At 45.3% G+C, this 20081-nt stretch overlaps 1 protein-coding gene across 1 annotated transcript in view; it reads right to left on the bottom strand.

The window, feature by feature from the left end:
- Positions 1 to 3958, bottom strand: part of LOC144799382 (uncharacterized) — a 67615-nt gene extending 63657 nt beyond the window's left edge. The window contains exon 1 of the mRNA XM_078670673.1: positions 2490 to 3958. The gene's annotated coding sequence lies outside the window, so the exon portion shown is untranslated. The remainder of the gene's footprint in view (positions 1 to 2489) is intronic.
- Positions 3959 to 20081: the final 16123 nt, after the last annotated feature.

Raw genomic sequence — 20081 nt, 5'->3', positions numbered from 1 at the left:
TTCTCAAGTGGAAGGGGAGATCGTTCCAGGCCTTTGCTGCACAAGCAATGAATCTTCTGCCACCCCATGAAACTCTTTTTATGGGTGATACTGATACCAACTTTGCCCCCATGAAGTGAAGTATTCTTTTGGGCTGGTACAACTGTAGCTGCTGCTTACGGTAGTCTGGGCGGGAAACAACGTTTACAATGCTGGTAATACCACACAGGTAGGTTACAACGCAGACGTTACATCGTCCGCGTTGTTACCAAGCCTGAAGAAGGTGGTTGGACCTGCTGTTACCACCAAAACGCATCGCTTCTTGGTCGTTTTAAAAAAAAAGAATTTTCTATGTTGTATTATGGAATCAGAATGTATTGTAAATTCGGATATCCTCCTCACAAACTTTGATCTAGGATGGAATGTTTGTGCTGATTTTCATAACTAATGTGCATTTTGTTTTTGTTTTTTTAAATCTTGAACTTTGCTTGGAACAAGTTACTGTACATTAACTTCAAATACTTTGTTGTGGTATTGTTTTCGATTGCTAGAGCGGATTGCTCTATTTTATCATTTTTATACTTGTGGTTTTGTGAATTTTGACAAATCAATGAATAAACAATTATATATTTGATTGATTGGCTAGTGTGATAGGCTTTTTGATGGTGAATGAAAAGTGAGAATTGGGTGTGTGATCATTGTTTCCCAAAGGGATCAATTTCTTAAGACATTGTGTCTAGCTGGTGTGCTGTCCCTTTGGCAGAGTAGGACCCCTCTCTTTTGTTTTGAAGATTCTAAATCCAACACATTCCCTGCTGTTGCGCTAACTGGAGTAGATATAGTAATTTATGCTATTCCTAAATCCAGCGCGCCATCTAGTGCAAGTCATAGAAACGACTTGCGATGTAAAGCCATGTGTAATAATGTAATAATCTTCATGTAGTCAAGGTGTAGTTCCAAGTTATCATTTATTGTAGCTGAAGTTACAGGTGATATAGATGAACCAAGATGGTAGTTAAATGGTTAAATAAATAATATAGTTAGCCCCACCAGGAGCTGTCCTCCTGGATGCTCAGCCTTCCGTCATCAAGTGAAGGCTCATCTCTAGTAAGTATTCTATGACATCTGTAACATTCTAAATACAGGCAAGTAGTAAAGCATGAGAAGATAGATAACAGATAGGGAGATTAGAATACACTATACAACATATCTCCTTTTCTTACACTTGAGAAGAGAGATGTGAATAACGGTATGTATTAAATAGGAAGGAGTAATTATGTAGGAAAACAGAACTAATGAGAATCTAGAATAGATATGTCCATAAGAGGAACATTATAGATAAGGTAAAGAGATGAAATACAAAGTATAAGGAACACACATCTCCTTTTCTTATTGCAGAAAAACAATAATAAGGAGAAGAATATCGAATACATGGTTCACAGGATCATTAACCACACCAATTGGCCAGACTGACGTAATTGTGAAACTATGAATCAGGTTGTGAGGGATATAACCAGATAGAATAAATATAATAAGGAATTAAAGTAAAGGTGAAATGAATGACACCTAATCTGAACAAGGAAATGTAATCAGCAAGAATTATAAATTATAGTAATATTGTAAAAGCATATAAGTTTGAGTATCACGAATATCATAAAACTAAAATTCCATGTGACGTACGTCTACGCACAGGAATTAATCAAGAGTATTAAAAATATTTTGCGCAAAAAGAAGATATAATATTAATATAGAGAGAGTGCTCGAGTAAAACTATCATAAAACAGCGCTGAATTCAAATAATGACGTCAACATTTCTTATTTTAAACTGGCAGCTGTAGACATAAATATTGCCCATTAATAAAGCATGCATCAATTAAATAATGAAAAACATTTTCATTTTAACCCAACAGAGCTAGCTGTAGACATAAATATTGTCCATTAATAAAGCATGCATCAATAAAATAATGATAATTTTTATCACTTTAACCCGACATTTATGTATGGATTAAATCTCAAACCACTAGGCGTAGACAAATAGTGTCTATTATTACAACTTGTAAAAATTGAATAAATGACATTAATATATTTTAAACTGAAATGCATAGACAAATAGTGTCTACTCATTAAATATGTATAAAACATCACTTTAAACTCATGGGTGTAGACAAGAGTGTCCACTCATTAATTTTGCGCATTTTGTTGAATTCATTAAAAATAAATAACATCACTAAGTTAATCTTTGCAAAGAATTATATAAATATTTTATAATTATATTTGTTGTAACCTAACATTATAATGCACATTTTTATTTTAAAAGGTATCACAACATGAATAATAGTTCATCACCGTGTAGTATATTAAAAACACTTGAAGCCTTATGAGTGTAGGAAATCTTAGTTTTAAATATTAATAATAATTTCAAAACAATAAAATAAAATAAATAATGTTGTCACCGTTGTCATCTGAAAAATTATGTTATATATCGATGCTTCAATTGAAAGAGACAGTACCTGTGATGAAGAAATTACTCCTTCGAAGTTCATGAGGCACATTGAAGAATTAGTAGTATTGCATTCTAGTAGATTAATATTGTACGTGGCGCTCTGTTTATTTTACATATTTCATGTGCATTGAAGATATATGGCGCTCTGTTTATTTAATTTATTTCTTGCACCTCAGAATTTAAACAGTCTTTAACGGAGAGACTGTACTGAGGTAAACACATCCGGATGAGGTGCAGGACATGACATGCTGACAATAAGACGAAGTATCTTGAAGATGTCAGCACGTTGTCTCACGTAGTGCCGGGTGGCTGAAGGCACTGAAAAGTGTTCCATAGCTCTAGCGTAGTGCCATTGATGCTAGAGCTTCGTCATCACTATGAGAAATGAGAGAGATGATCGAATTCTCATGAAGGCACATGCATGATGAATGCGCTGGAAGCACGCGCTGGTGGCACTTTTAAATGAACAGATGGCGGTTGAACTGCCGAGTCGGAGCATCAAGGTCAAAGTAAATTTTTCATTTGTTAACCAAATATAAAACACAGCTCATAATTCAGTGTTTGAAGTTCAAATTCACTTTCCATGTCACGCTGCACGTAGTAAATATATTACGAACATAGAGAAAAGCTCTCCATATGTCTTCGCTTCTTCCAGCTATCTCATAAATTTGTAATTAACTGACAAGTAGGGTCAGAAGGGCACATCCTTAACAGATGGAGATAGATTAGAATTTACAAAAATAAAGCCGGTGTCAGACAGTTAACTCTTCAAGTTTCAGGAATCTTTTGACATTTACACAGGGGCTTCATCCAAATATAGAGTCAAGCGCAGCCTTTGATTAACAAGTGTCTCTTTGAAAAGTACACTGCAAGTTTATAAATATGCTCAGTGTAAACTGAATTAATGTTTTAAAACAGGAACAGGCTTGTGATGATAGTTTATAAAATAGTAGCTTGTAGGCTTTTAATCAGCAGTCTATTCAAGCACAGTTATGTAGTTTCTTTTAAATCAGGAGTAAGAGTTTTAACAGAAGTAGCGTTTTTAAAATCATGTGCAGCTGTAAATAATTTAAAAGTTGAAGTAAGGACTCACCAATCTTAAGTTGATGTTGGCTTGCCCAGGTGAGGCTGACCGTTGGCAGTTGGTCACTGGTGGGGCAGGGGCAGCCAAGTTGTAAAGTTGCAAGTGAGTGCTTGGTTTCTTAGTTTTCGAGTTGTAGTTCTTGGATGTAGTTGAAGATTTTGAATCAGTAAAATTGATGTAGAAATCCTTTTAAATAGTATCCACGCAGGGTTTGTAGTCCAATCGTCGCCAATGTAATAATGTAATAATCTTCATGTAGTCAAGGTGTAGTTCCAAGTTATCATTTATTGTAGCTGAAGTTACAGGTGATATAGATGAACCAAGATGGTAGTTAAATGGTTAAATAAATAATATAGTTAGCCCCACCAGGAGCTGTCCTCCTGGATGCTCAGTCTTCCATCATCAAGTGAAGGCTCATCTCTAGTAAGTATTCTATGACATCTGTAACATTCTAAATATAGGCAAGTAGTAAAGCATGAGAAGATAGATAACAGATAGGGAGATTAGAATACACTATACAACACCATGCGTGGTAAAAACGCGGACGATGTAACGTCCGCGTTGTAACCTACCGTGTGGTAATAGAACGGGTAGAAATGTCAGTCTGGGTACGTGCCCTGCAGTGCCTTATATATGATGCACAGAGCTTTAAAATACCGGCAGCCAGTGGAGTTTTTTGATTTCCTTTTCAATTGGCATACATTTTGGTGTGCCAGAGAGTAATCTCCCTGCTGCATTTTGCAACAGTTGGAGCTTGTTCATAAAGCGTTCTTTAATGTTTAGGTAGAGACTATTACAGTAATCTAGCCTAAACATGATAAGTGCTGTGACAACTGGCTGCCTACTGTCTACCAGCAAGTAGTGTAGTATTTTCTTAATCATTTTGAGGGTATAGAAGGGGGTTGAGGCTACAGCATTTATCTGGTCACCAAAATTGAGTTTATCGTCAACTATCTCTCCCAGGTTTTTTGTCTTCATGGTAGGAGTGTGAAGGGTGCCAAATGCATCTGGCCACCAAATTTGGTGGCCAGAAATTGTGATCATTCCCAAATGAAATGACCTCAGTCTTGCCTGAATTAAGTTTTAGGCAATTTTGAGATATCCACCTCCCAACTGCCTCCATACAGTCGTGGAGCCAAATGTCAATTCCTGCTCCCTGTCCAGGACACAGAGCCACCACAATGTGTGTGTCATCTGCGTAGAAAGTAAGGTTAAACCCAAAGGAGCCAATTAGGGACGCTAAGGAAGAGGCATACACGTTAAAAAGTGTCGGACAAAGGGAGGACCCCTGTGGTACTCCGCAGGGTAGGGAGAAGTGTTTGAAACAGAATTCGCCCAACGCCACAATTTGGGATCTGTCACTTAGGAAGGACTTCAGCAACTTCCATGCCTTACCCTGGACCCCACATGTTGACAAACGGTCCATCAATAAGTCATGATGGACCGTGTCGAAGACCGCTGACGGGTCCAGCATAATGAGGGCGGCCTTACCTCCCCTTTGTTATTATCATAGATTAGATATTGCATTTGCCTCCTCTGTCAAACCATATGTAAATAGGGATTTATTTTGGTCCTCATTATTCAATTATTTAACTAAGATTTCAATTCATGTGTTACGTAATCGTTCTGAGAATTTCCAACCTCCATGAATCATTATAGTCTCTGTTTTCTCCCCTACATTACTTCGCCCCTTTTCTTCTCATTATTGGATTGCATTTCTGATGTTTTAAGTGTTTGCTTGCTTCTTTAATACGTTTATAATTTGTTCTCACGATCTTCAATTATAGAATTGTATTATATTCCCCCTTTTCTCCTTTCCCCTCCCCTTTCTTCCTTTATTATTCCTAAAATGAAAACCGCTTTCTACTCTGCTTTATTGCCTGTTTCTCCATTTCTATTATATTATAGATATGTTGTTTTTCATGGCCTATTCTTATATAATCGTTATTTACTTAATAAAGCTTATTAATCATGAAGAAGGAAAGAAACAAAACAAAGAACTGTATGTCAGTGATGATTCCTGCAAAGTTACTCTATAAAGCAGGATGGCACCTTTTAGTATGAAAAAATATTTTCCTGGGACAGGGGTTGTTTGAGGCTGGCACCTACCTGGAGCTCTGCCAGCAGACAGTGTCTTTCCTAATGGTACATTGTGGCCTTTGCAGCATCTGCTCGGTAACATAAACAATTCTACTTAGGTGGTATTCATGCTTGAAGCAGCTGCTGGTGTGATCTTTCTTCAGCTCTGATGTTAGGATAACTGTCGTCAAAGCTAACAGATCCAACTTCTCTGCAGGCACACACTGGGTGTGCTGACACCCCTCCCTTAGCAATGACTGGTCGTATGCATCATAACAAGCAACGAGTGGATATTTAATGTTTAAAATACCAAATGTACAATTAAAGTGAGAATAGCATTTATGAATATTTTTGTTAGTATCCAGGGCTTACAACTTTAAGTGCCTGTTGTTTTCTAGCTAGGTTCACACTCGAAAAATATCCTTACATAAATACAGACACACATTGGTCAAGAAAAGCTTATAAAATGTGTTTTCAGAAAGTCTGAGCGGGCAGATATGCTGTAGTTCATTGCAATTCAGTGACGCTGCAAGGGTAAAATTGGCTCTGGTGCAAACGAGGAAAATAGACTCCTGCCCTGCTGCTATGGGGTAAAATACAGGCATAGGTGCGTTGAGAGGACCACAGTGCCCAGGGCCTTCTGCACTACCTGTGGCCCTATTGCAGTTATGTAAATATTGTTAAACCTAGATTTACTCTTCTTAGCTCTACATCTACGTACCTTGAAGACATTAATGTCGTCAAGGTACGTATATGTGGAGTTAAGTATTGTAAACTTATACTCAGCAATGCATACTTTATTTGTCGAGATTTGTACTACTATATTCCTGTAGCATGATCTTTAAAACTCAATATTCCAGAACTATATCTCAAAAATATAGGCAAGAAAAACTCTGAAATAAGTTACTGTATGTTACTGAAAAAGTTACAGTGTTTGCAAGATTGAATGCACTGAAATACCTCCCTTAAAACATATCAGAAATGCAAATAAAATGAGCCTTAGCCACCAGCATAGACCCTCACCAACACATTAACATACCCCCTATCAAGCAACTAAAGTAAGCAATCAATTTGAAACCTTATTTTGCATTAAAAATGCATAAAAGTACATAGTAAAATGCAATAAATTAGAATAAAACACATGAAGCATAAAATAGTGGTGTACAGGGTGTAAAATATCTTGCAGCATTACTAGTCCTCTTTAGAATCAGTTAATTCACAACCAAATTATAAAAATTCTTACAAAGCTTTACTCCATAAAAAGCTGTATTATTTATTTATTTATTTATTTATTTATTTAACTTATATAGCGCGTTATAACCACCGGGGTCTCTAAGCGCTGTATTATCAATAGTGCTCCTCTATAGGTGGTCATCATTTATAATGTCAGCCAAATCATATTGTTCTGTCGATGGACACTCACCACATCCAATAATGGTCAGCAAAAGGAAGTCCCGAAATACATAAGGAGCTGGTCTATGCTTTTACACTTTATCTCTGAATTGACTTTGTTTATATCACCTCAGTCTACTAGAGAAATCACAGCCCCATGAGTTTTGATAGCCGCCTGTTAAAAGGAGTCACAAAACATTCGTATGGTGTTTTTAGTTGTTGGAGAACTAGAAGTGCTGCCATGCAGTTTCGTATGCTGAATTTTCTTAGTAATGGGACAATAAACTTTTTCCTCTCCATCGCATGGAACGAGCAACAAAATAAAATATGTACAATCGACTACTTTGATTTGACATCCCATGGACACACTGAAAGCTGATTCAATTAATATGAATTTGCTGGATAACCCAACATCAAAGGGACATAATTTAGGCCAAATCATGTCAAAATGTAACGTTGACATGGATTTTCAACAAAAGGGAGATAGTAGGAAGACCCATATAACACAGAGGGTAAAGAGTAATATGCAATTATTGTGCTTTTTTTGTTTCTGTCCATTCTGTCTTGTAAACATTTGACCATAAAAAGTTATTTTAATCTTGATTTAGGAAAAGTTTCACTTGGGTTGGATTTTCATAAAAATTTGCCAATTCCCAAAGAAATAAGTGTGTGTCTAACCTAAAATAACCATGGGATTTTTAGGGTGTGATTCATAATATCTTTTATAATGAGCTAATTTAGTTGTATCATTTTCCTTTTCCAGATTGACAGCCATAATAATAATGGGGCCATTTTAATAGTATCACTAATAAATAACCTTTAAGCGAACCTATCTCAATTGTTTCTAAAATCTCAACTTGTGCTATAACCCAGACTGCGGCCCCATATGTGGCCACGGGTATTGTTTTTGCCAAATACATTTTGACCATTTCTTGTATAGGCTTGTTACCTACGTTTTTGGCAAGTCTGAAGATTCCTGCTATACTTTTAGTCATGTGATAAACTCTACATGTCACCATCTCATTCGATCTTAATTTTGAATCAAAAAGAATACCTAAATACGAAAAGTAATCCACGTGTTCAGTTTTCCTACCTTCTATGTGAAAACATGCTAAAGAAAGCATTTAGTAAGTATTAAATAGGGCAGAATCATGTGAAGCGTACATTTCTTGTGTCCCACTGATTCCTCACAATAGGTAGTCTATCTGTAAAAAGTTTGCTACCGGCAAAAGTTGTAAGTAGTAGGTGATTACGACTCTCCTAAAGAGTCTTCAGGGCCTGGAGGGAGTTAGCACTCCATGAGAAGTTGTGCTTGCGAGTATAGCCTGTACGCGCGTGAATTTTAGTGTTTTTTTAATCATATTTACCCAACTCCCTCACTGAGGACATACCTTTTGACCGTGCACAGTAGGCAATTGGACACAGGACCTGGACGCAGGGTCTGGCCCAACTCCAGATGGACAGCCAACCACCTGCCGCACATGGACAGGGAACAATTCTTTTTTATTTTAACTTGGCCTCGGGGGGTCCATATGGGCCCACACACACAAAGGCCAAGGGTCAAAGTACCCCAACACCCTTCTACCTTAATTCTTTTTATTTTCAGGACACGGAGACCGAGCTCTCATGTCCTGTAATGCTGGCGCAGCATTTTTATTGATGTAATGGCCGGCAGATCATGTCATTTTGTCCCATGGGACCTTGCTGTTACTGTGGGGCTGAACCAGCTGACACAAAAAGCAGCCTTCTTAACCAATTAGATTGCACTTTTTTTTAAATCTGTCATACCTTTGGGGTGGTGTTGGACTCCTGTGACGCCAACTGTCAGGATATGACTTACTTTTCATCCTAAATTTCTCAAAGGCTGTTGAACGGATTTACACATCACAAATGATGTAATTCTGTTCAGATATTTTTTATGTATCGCAGTCTAAAATTCCCATTGGAAATTGCATAGGGATTTTGGGACTTGACAGATTTTTTACATATACACACACACAGACAGCCAGTTCTTGTGCCCAACCCCACGATACTTATGACCCCACATATTACATCACTCTGACATGTTCTATGACATCACTGTCTATGGCAGGGGCATGAGTTATAGTTACTTTAGTTAACTATGATGGGTGAATTTCATTGCGTTTTTTTGTTGAAAATGTTACATTTTAATGGGCATTTTCACCTAACTATAACGTCACTTTAACCTTTGTTTTTTCAGTGAATTTCATCATATATCGGCACCTTCCCCAAGTCTCTGAACCAATAGAAGAAAGAGTGTGATACAGGAAGAAGAAACCCAGAGAAAATGAGATTAGGGACAAGAGAAAGAAAACACAGTATTCTTTGGTATTGGTTTGTCTCTCTCATACCAGGTCAAAATATAAGTAATTGGCACGCAGATCTTCACACAGGAGCATCGGAGAATGATGTAACTAAAGTTTCTAGTGGTTGTTGTAACCATATAGCAACCAATGAAATAGTGCTTACAAATCTCTGAAAAGGACAAGTTGTTGACAAACACCGAAAATACCAGGAGCCTTTTCAGCACCCACAAAAAGGTTGAAGACTGCAGCACTGCAATAGCTGAGGGCAAGAAGAAATGGAGCAAAACAATTACAACTTATTCAAAAAGAGAGGGAGAAAGATGAAAAACTGGGTTCACCCTCCTTTTAATTATGTATTTAACAAAGAAGAACCCAGTCAGGGGGAAGAAACAAAAAACTCTCCACCTTGAAGGAAAAATAAGGAACAAATTGTTTTTCCTAGAGAACACTCACCCACCAGGGTTGCCCCTTGGTGGCATGCTTCATCATTGGGGTTCATCCCGATCCACTGCGGATCGAGGCGTGCTGCGACCAAACGGATACGTGGGAGCACTTAAAAGATAGCGTCTCTGATAAAGACTGTAGCTAGTGAGGGGAGTTGGAAATTTGTGCTAACAGGTTAAAACCTGACTAGTAGGACTCTTGCTTTATTCCTGCCTCTAGTCGGTATAGTTAAAATCAAGGGTTACTGGTTGAAGAGGTAATGGTAATGGGTTTAACTCTTCCTTTTTTGGGGGGGAATGCAAAACACTTACAAACAAGCTACAAGGTAGGTAAAGGGGAAGGTAGGAAGAAACTTTGTGGTAACTGATACAGGAAAAAAAGTGTTTGGGCAAACGTTGGGAGTGGAATGCCCATATAACTATCCACATCATTGCGAGGCAAAGACTACATGAAAAACTGGCCTTTTATACTGATTGCAACTATTATCCCGGAAGTTCTATTTCCAACCTGGAAGTGTGATGTTCAGTAGAGAGTAAGCATGTCTTGCATGTTTGGGAACACTTCCCTCGTCGCGTCCTCCAAAGCTTTTAATCTTTACCGTTTAGGCTACAACGATGTTTACTCAAGTTGAAGCAGGCAGCCAGGCTCCCTCCCCTAAGCCAATCACAACGCTGCAATGCAGCTGAGAATTCAGCTGCAACCTGCTGACCAGTATAGTGAGCAGAAGGAGTATGAGGGGAGCACTTCTACCAGATCGGGAGTGGAAGTATTTCCTTGGTCAAAGGACTTTCTCTATTGTCACAAAGGCATGTTAAGTGGCTCCCCATGGCCTGAGTTGGTCATAGCAGTAACATCCATCACAGAAAAGTGCTTAGAGGTACAGCTGCATAGATACTACTTTGACACCAGAGATTAACAAAGGAGTAAAAGTGCAGCAAAATCTATAGTTTGCATGTTTCCACTCTATTCCCTTTTCATGGTGTTTTATTGGTTATAGCCTAGCCATTCACCTCACTGACAACCACCTCCTCAACACCACTAAGCCTCGTTTCAGGCCCATCCACAGTACAAAGGCCACCTTCATCGCCACCAAGGATGAAATCTGGTAGATAATGGATAGCGGTCACACCACATCCCGCATTCTAGTTGATCTTTCCGCTGCCTTCCAGCCTTCCACACCATCTCTCAACCCATCCTTATCCAATGACTGCACAAAACTGGCGTATGAAGTCCCGCACTTCACTGGTATTGCTCCTTTCTGACAGGCCGCACCCTATCAGTCAACTTGGCCCCCTTAACCGCAGATGCTTTCAACCTTATCTGTGGAGTTCCATAAGATCTTCACTTAGCCCCACTCTGTTCAATGCTTATGACCCCATTTATCTGCATCATATGCTCCCACAGAATCAACATCATATCCTGCGCTGACGACAACCAGCTATACTCTCCCTGTTCGACAAGACGCCAAACACCCAGACCAATTTCTCTACATGCATGACCGCTGTCACCAGATGGATGAAAACGAATTGCCTCAAGCTCAACACAGATAAGACTGAAGTAGTAATCTCTGACAAAGGCACCTTGTCCTGGGAGTCCACCTGGTAGCCTGCAGAATTCAGACCACACCCTTCTCAGTAACCCACGAAACAACCTCGGAATAGTAATCGATACCGAACTCAACCTTGACCTGCCAAGTGAATGCAGTCTCAGTGTTGGACCTGGGCCTCTTGGCAGGGTCATCCCTAAACTTTTTGCCTTCCTCCAATACTCTCTCTGACCTGTTTTTGTTGGTTTAATGACTCTGGGCACTTTTACCACTGCTGACCAGTGCTAAAGTGCATATGCTCTCCCTGTGAAAAGTATACATGTGATTGATATACCTGATTGGTTCATTGGATTTACTGTCAGTCCCCAGTAAAGTGCACCAGGAGTGCCAGGGCTTGTGAATGCCAATACTGCTAGTGGGCCTGCAGCGCTGGTTGCGCCACCCACAGAAGCAGCCTTAAAATGTGTCTAGGGTCTGCCATTGCAGAACCTGCGTGCAGTCTGGTACTGTCATGCTGGCTGGGCAAGTGCACACACTTGCCAGCCCCTAAACCTTCCCTTAACTTCATATTAGTCACCCCTATGGTAGGCCTAAGGGCAGGGTGCATTGTAAGTGTAAGGTAGAACATGCCCTGATGTGTGTGGCATGTTCTAATAGTGAATTACTGCCAAATTCGTTTTTCACTATTGTAAGGCTACCAGTTCCCTTCTAGGCCAGATGGGCTGCTGGAATTATTACACTCTATAATCCCAGCAGGCTCAGGGAACATGGTAGAAATTAATGTTTAGTATGCCTGAACTCAGAATAATAAAATACTTCTTTTAGTAAAGTTTATTTTAATATCCTGTGTTTGCAAATGCTACTTTTAGAAAGTTAGCATTTGCTTGCCTAACCATTTCAGCCCGCCTCTGCTTGGATGTGGATCTGACTGTCTGGTGTGTGTGAGTGACAGGGCTGGGAGTTGACAGGTAGTGAATAGCCAGATGACACCTTAGTGGGTGGTGGGAGTTTCCCCTGAATGATGCATCAGGCTGTGCTCTGCCACCACAATGCTGGCTCCGCCCTCCTGGGGAGCGACTGATGACTCAGCCTGCACCTGGCCCAGGAAAGACCGAAGCTTGTCAACAGAGTGCTCAGGCTGCCCCTGTCCTCACAATGCCGGCTCCGCCCCCCTGGGGAGCGGCTGATGTGCCTGCCCTCACACTGAATGCAGAAGCAGAAGTACCCACCACAAGTGCTCAGGAGCTGAGAGCAGTTATGCAGAGGCCCCCCTGGCCAGTGAGAACAAAAGAAACTGTGTATAAAAGTAGGAGCCCTGCTCCTTGTAAATTAGAATCCTGTTTCACCACGAAGGACCTCTGCCCGACTAGAAGGAGAAGAGACGCTGGGAGAACTGGCCTGCTGCTTGCCTTGCTGAGAAAGGAGAGGAAAAGACTTGATAGGAAAAGACTTTGCTGCTTTGTGCTTAAACATTCTCCAAGGGCTTGACTGAGCTTGCCCCCTGACCTGAGCCACAGGACCATCTGGCTCAACCTGCCTCTGCTCGTCTGCCGGTAATTAACCGGGATATCTACTACTGCCGGAGCTGTGACTTTGGTGCCCCCCAGCCCCTCTCTGAGGCCGTGACCGACTGTGTCTCCTCGTCCCCGCCGAGGAAGAGCTCCGCTCCGTTGAGCCGCTCTTCCCCCGCTGAGGAGATCGCTGAGTTGACCGCCTGGAAGGCTCGCTGCTGTGGTGCCCCCCAGCCCCTTTCCTCAGGCCGTGACCGACGGTGTCCTCTCGTCCCCGCCGAGGAAGAGCTCCGCTCCGTTGAGCCGCTCTTCCCCCGCTGAGAGGATCGCTGTGTCGACCGCCTAAGAAGGCCCGCTGCGGTGCCTCACCCTCCCGCCAGAAATCCCCACCGGACGCAAACAGACCCAGGGGACAGACCTCCGACTGGACGGACGCCTCGGGTGCCAGCCTCGCTCTGCCTGAGCCGCTGGGCACCTCGCCTTTGTCCCCGGAGGAAAGCCGCCACCGAGACCGTCAACGGGCTCGGGGCCCGCAACGTTTGTTTCTACCCTTGATTTTGGGGTTGCCAGCCTGCCTGCAAGGGCCAAGGAATTGTGAATATCCCCCGCGGTGCGAGCCGCCCCTGTTCCGCTGACTCGCACCGCTCTGTGTGCCTGCCTGCAGCTCCGCGCTGAGAAGAGCGCTCCAGCCCCTCCCGCTGGAATCCTTTAGCTGTCGGGAGGACGAGGCTGCAATCGGAGCCCCTGCCCGAGTGACTGGGGCTGCGCTGGGTCCTTGGGCCTCCCCTCCACCTGGACAGCTCTGAGGTCGGTGTTTCCCCCCCGGGGGAGTCCCGCAGACCAGGGGGGCCATTCGCTGTCAGAGACCCGGCCGGGCCGATCGCGCCTCACGCGGGAAGCGTGAGACTTGGCAAGGCGTCGGGATTTCACCCGTCTAAAGCGCGGCAGAGTGCATAACCGAACCCCCTAGGACCTAGAGGGGAGGAAAAGTGCACAATCTGGGCAGAAACGAACAAAGACTCACGGGAACACTGTGGAATACACCTTAAGATAAGAACAGTGCATTTTTGAACTACAACGAAGAAAGCTTGCCTATTTACAACCTGTGGGCACACCAAAAACGTTATTTGATCTTGTGATAAGTCTGACCTAAGAGATATATATATTTTACATAAAGAAGCGTATTTTTATATACTCACAGCCTGGTGTCCATTTGTGGGGGGATTGGTATATTTTACTGTGTGTGTGTCTACAAATGCTTAACTGACTAACGCCTGGAGAATCGCCTTGGCTGCTCACGCCACGCACCTAGAGGGTGAGCAAGGGTAATTCTGAAGGGTCATCCTTTGCCCTGACTTAGAGGAGAGGGTCCCTGCTTGTCACAAGTACTTACTTGCGCCAACCAGAGACCCCCAATTCTAACATTGGTCGCAGCGGTGAGGATTTGCGAATTTGCATTTGTAGTTTACATACAGTGAATTACTGATCACCACATAGTGAGAGCAGATCTATAACGTAGCCACAGGTTTCCATTTTTATAATTTTGCTGGGAGATCTCCATGTGCTTGTGAAACGTCATGCCTGGTTCAGTGAGGATGGAAAAGGCAGCAACCAGATGCTTGTCGCCAGAGGAGTTGGCAGACAAGGCAGCAACCAGGGCGCATGAAATAGAGATGGCGAAATTAAAAGGACAAATGGAAATGGACAAGCATAAATTGGCAATGGAAAGCCAAAAATTAGCCATGGAGGCGCTAAAACGCCAAAGAGATCACTACTTTAGGATGAAAGAACTTGATTTGGAGCTTGAAGCCAGGAGGGCTTCCGCCCAACATCCAGAGATTTGTGTAGCTCGCAGATTGAGCTTTGCTGAGTTGGAGGTGGAGTCCAGCTCAGATGGTGGCAGCAACATTCAGGTATCTAGTGCTGACAGCATAGCGCGCGCACCTAGAGATATGGCACCTGACTTGGAGGGGGTTAACATACACCAGGAGGTTCAAGGGCATGAGGTAGCTCCAGTAGTGCGCAGCGTCCCTGAAGGGAATAGGGTGGCTGGCGTAGGAGTTCATGGTCCTAGTGGTGGGAGGGATTCCCCCATGGTTGAGGTCCTGGTGGGTGAGTGTAAGGACCGCCCAGAAGAGTGTGGGTTGCGTGACAGAGACAGTCCGCTACTGTCTGGCCAGTCTCAGAAGAATGGTGTGGAGTATGTGTGTGAGGCGCTGGATGGTGAGGTGAAGGATAGTTTGGTTAACCCTGCTAGGGGGCTGTGTAATCCAATTGTGGGAGAGCATACTTTAAGTCCCAGTTTTCCAGAGCTATGCCAACACCTGTTTGAGAGTGAGTTCTCTGACCCCAGGGAGCTCACATTGGAGGCAGACCTTGTGGTGGATTCCAGAGGGTCTGGAGAGGCATTGGGGTGTGATCCTGTGGGGAGTGGCTCAGGTATCTTCCAGCCCAGAGTGGTGGAAGTGGCGCAGAGTAGCCCAGCTAGGTCCTGTAGCAGTGAGAGGGGTGTAGGGCCTCACGTCCTGTCCTTAAGGGGAAGGAGTGAGAATGGGTGTTGTCCCGGTAGTGCCCAACCTCAGTCTCAGAGCCTGGATGGTTCTTTAAGGGAACACCAGGTGGGGAGCCTAGGCTGTCCGGATGAGTCACCCTTTAAGGGGGATCCCCCAGTGGCTAGAGAACGTGGAGGCTCTGTAAACAGGGCTCCAGTAGTTCTGGTGACTGGCAGTACCACTCCAGTTGGGAGGGTGCAGAAGTCCAGAAAGAGGGGCGAGAGGGGGAAAGAGTCCCCAGTGGAAGAACCAGTGGGTCAGGGGCCAGCCAGCAGGGCTGCGTCCCCAGTGAATGACCAGGGGGACACCACTTCTGTCCTGGGGGATCTTCCCGCACTGTCAGAGGGACAGGGGTTGGGAGATCTGCGCCAGGCAGACTGTTGCACGGCACAGGAGCTATGTGCCACCCTCAGGGGGGGCATGTGTGCTCCCCGAGAAGTCCTGGTGCGCCAGGCAATTGTTCAACTGCAGGGGTGGGTCCCTGAGTTGGAGAGCCAGGTTCAGGTGTTGTCTGACCTGGAGGGTGGGACCACTGTAATCAGTGTCCTGACCCATGTCACTTCTAGGGGTACCACTCCAGTTGGGAGTGGGCCGGACCCTGGAAGGGGGTGCAGAGGGAGGGAGTCCTTGCCTCTGACCCCGGTGCAGTTTGAGGGTTTAGACCCTAAGGTAGAGGGCCAGGTGCAGGGTGTGCCCCCTGACCTGGTGCCCCAGTTGCAGGATAGCACCCCTGAACTGGTAGGAGAATTGTGCAGATCACCTGCCACATGTGCCCTGACAATTCTGGAAGGGGGTACCACTCCAGGTGGGAGGGTACAGAGCCCCAAGGAAGAGGACCGGGTGTGGGAGAGGCCACCCCAGTGTTTGGTCCAGCCGCCAGGTACAGGCCTGGGGCTGGTGGGTCAGTGCCAGGATAGCATACCGGGACTAACAGAAGAGAGAAGGGACAAAAGGTGCCAAGCACCTGGGGCTACTGCCCCCCGCTCTCTGAGGCATGAGGCTTGGGTCTCAGCCCTGACTACTGTCAGTGGCCACTGTGATTTGATGACTATCTGTTGGGACACACCTGTGAGACAGTTAAGGTTAGAGGCTGCACAGGTGGTGTCCACAGAGGAAGAAAAGGGTGCCCCCTGGATTAGTTGGGTGGACCCTGAGAGTATGGACAGAGGATTTGAAATAGGTTCAGATTGGCGTAGAACTGGAATGTGCCCCTGCTGTTGCGGGCCAGGTCCAGGTTCTATCGCCCAAAGCAGGGAAGCCCATCACAGGGGTGATTGGTCTACCCTGCGTTTCGGCTGGAAGGGGGTTGTGTTGGACCTGGGCCTCTTGGCAGGGTCATCCCTAAACTTTTTGCCTTCCTCCAATACTCTCTCTGACCTGTTTTTGTTGGTTTAATGACTCTGGGCACTTTTACCACTGCTGACCAGTGCTAAAGTGCATATGCTCTCCCTGTGAAAAGTATACATGTGATTGATATACCTGATTGGTTCATTGGATTTACTGTCAGTCCCCAGTAAAGTGCACCAGGAGTGCCAGGGCTTGTGAATGCCAATACTGCTAGTGGGCCTGCAGCGCTGGTTGCGCCACCCACAGAAGCAGCCTTAAAATGTGTCTAGGGTCTGCCATTGCAGAACCTGCGTGCAGTCTGGTACTGTCATGCTGGCTGGGCAAGTGCACACACTTGCCAGCCCCTAAACCTTCCCTTAACTTCATATTAGTCACCCCTATGGTAGGCCTAAGGGCAGGGTGCATTGTAAGTGTAAGGTAGAACATGCCCTGATGTGTGTGGCATGTTCTAATAGTGAATTACTGCCAAATTCGTTTTTCACTATTGTAAGGCTACCAGTTCCCTTCTAGGCCAGATGGGCTGCTGGAATTATTACACTCTATAATCCCAGCAGGCTCAGGGAACATGGTAGAAATTAATGTTTAGTATGCCTGAACTCAGAATAATAAAATACTTCTTTTAGTAAAGTTTATTTTAATATCCTGTGTTTGCAAATGCTACTTTTAGAAAGTTAGCATTTGCTTGCCTAACCATTTCAGCCCGCCTCTGCTTGGATGTGGATCTGACTGTCTGGTGTGTGTGAGTGACAGGGCTGGGAGTTGACAGGTAGTGAATAGCCAGATGACACCTTAGTGGGTGGTGGGAGTTTCCCCTGAATGATGCATCAGGCTGTGCTCTGCCACCACAATGCTGGCTCCGCCCTCCTGGGGAGCGACTGATGACTCAGCCTGCACCTGGCCCAGGAAAGACCGAAGCTTGTCAACAGAGTGCTCAGGCTGCCCCTGTCCTCACAATGCCGGCTCCGCCCCCCTGGGGAGCGGCTGATGTGCCTGCCCTCACACTGAATGCAGAAGCAGAAGTACCCACCACAAGTGCTCAGGAGCTGAGAGCAGTTATGCAGAGGCCCCCCTGGCCAGTGAGAACAAAAGAAACTGTGTATAAAAGTAGGAGCCCTGCTCCTTGTAAATTAGAATCCTGTTTCACCACGAAGGACCTCTGCCCGACTAGAAGGAGAAGAGACGCTGGGAGAACTGGCCTGCTGCTTGCCTTGCTGAGAAAGGAGAGGAAAAGACTTGATAGGAAAAGACTTTGCTGCTTTGTGCTTAAACATTCTCCAAGGGCTTGACTGAGCTTGCCCCCTGACCTGAGCCACAGGACCATCTGGCTCAACCTGCCTCTGCTCGTCTGCCGGTAATTAACCGGGATATCTACTACTGCCGGAGCTGTGACTTTGGTGCCCCCCAGCCCCTCTCTGAGGCCGTGACCGACTGTGTCTCCTCGTCCCCGCCGAGGAAGAGCTCCGCTCCGTTGAGCCGCTCTTCCCCCGCTGAGGAGATCGCTGAGTTGACCGCCTGGAAGGCTCGCTGCTGTGGTGCCCCCCAGCCCCTTTCCTCAGGCCGTGACCGACGGTGTCCTCTCGTCCCCGCCGAGGAAGAGCTCCGCTCCGTTGAGCCGCTCTTCCCCCGCTGAGAGGATCGCTGTGTCGACCGCCTAAGAAGGCCCGCTGCGGTGCCTCACCCTCCCGCCAGAAATCCCCACCGGACGCAAACAGACCCAGGGGACAGACCTCCGACTGGACGGACGCCTCGGGTGCCAGCCTCGCTCTGCCTGAGCCGCTGGGCACCTCGCCTTTGTCCCCGGAGGAAAGCCGCCACCGAGACCGTCAACGGGCTCGGGGCCCGCAACGTTTGTTTCTACCCTTGATTTTGGGGTTGCCAGCCTGCCTGCAAGGGCCAAGGAATTGTGAATATCCCCCGCGGTGCGAGCCGCCCCTGTTCCGCTGACCCGCACCGCTCTGTGTGCCTGCCTGCAGCTCCGCGCTGAGAAGAGCGCTCCAGCCCCTCCCGCTGGAATCCTTTAGCTGTCGGGAGGACGAGGCTGCAATCGGAGCCCCTGCCCGAGTGACTGGGGCTGCGCTGGGTCCTTGGGCCTCCCCTCCACCTGGACAGCTCTGAGGTCGGTGTTTCCCCCCCGGGGGAGTCCCGCAGACCAGGGGGGCCATTCGCTGTCAGAGACCCGGCCGGGCCGATCGCGCCTCACGCGGGAAGCGTGAGACTTGGCAGGGCGTCGGGATTTCACCCGTCTAAAGCGCGGCAGAGTGCATAACCGAACCCCCTAGGACCTAGAGGGGAGGAAAAGTGCACAATCTGGGCAGAAACGAACAAAGACTCACGGGAACACTGTGGAATACACCTTAAGATAAGAACAGTGCATTTTTGAACTACAACGAAGAAAGCTTGCCTATTTACAACCTGTGGGCACACCAAAAACGTTATTTGATCTTGTGATAAGTCTGACCTAAGAGATATATATATTTTACATAAAGAAGCGTATTTTTATATACTCACAGCCTGGTGTCCATTTGTGGGGGGATTGGTATATTTTACTGTGTGTGTGTCTACAAATGCTTAACTGACTAACGCCTGGAGAATCGCCTTGGCTGCTCACGCCACGCACCTAGAGGGTGAGCAAGGGTAATTCTGAAGGGTCATCCTTTGCCCTGACTTAGAGGAGAGGGTCCCTGCTTGTCACAAGTACTTACTTGCGCCAACCAGAGACCCCCAATTCTAACACTCAGCCTCCTGCTTTCACACACTGAGGATTCTCAAAAAGTTCTTCAAATGCTCCCCACCAACACTAGCAGACAGTCACTCACCCAAGCCTTCATTGCCAGCAAATAGTACTACAGTAACACTCTCTATGCTGGAATCAACACTAGGCTGACCAGAAGACACATACCTCACCAACTGCATATACACCACAAACCTATTAGACACCTCTGCTCAGTCCGACTTCTACTCGCACACAGCCCCTGCATACGCAGTACAGACCCTGTGGTCGTGCCTTCTACTAGCTCTCTCCTAAAGGCTAGAACAACTTGCACATCAGAGCCTCATCCACAGGTCTTGAACTCCACAAGAAACTGAAGACAGGGCATTTCACCAAGCCCCGACCCTAGCTTTGCCCATACAAATCCTGTTTCAGTGCCAGGATATTCTCCTGGGTGAGTTGTGTGCTATACAAATACGCATAACAAAGCAGTTGATTTTAACTGAAAACCTGAAACCCTAAATATGATTTAGTGGTTGGTTTAATTCATAATCTGTCCATCCTTGTTCCCAATACTTTACTTAAATCATGGCATTCTGGATTCCGT

The sequence above is a fragment of the Lissotriton helveticus genome, chromosome 1_2 (assembly GCF_964261635.1).
Source record: "Lissotriton helveticus chromosome 1_2, aLisHel1.1, whole genome shotgun sequence".
Classification (NCBI taxonomy): domain Eukaryota; kingdom Metazoa; phylum Chordata; class Amphibia; order Caudata; family Salamandridae; genus Lissotriton; species Lissotriton helveticus.
The sequence above is the reverse complement of the archived record's forward strand: the minus strand, read 5'-3'. Positions and strand labels throughout refer to the sequence as shown.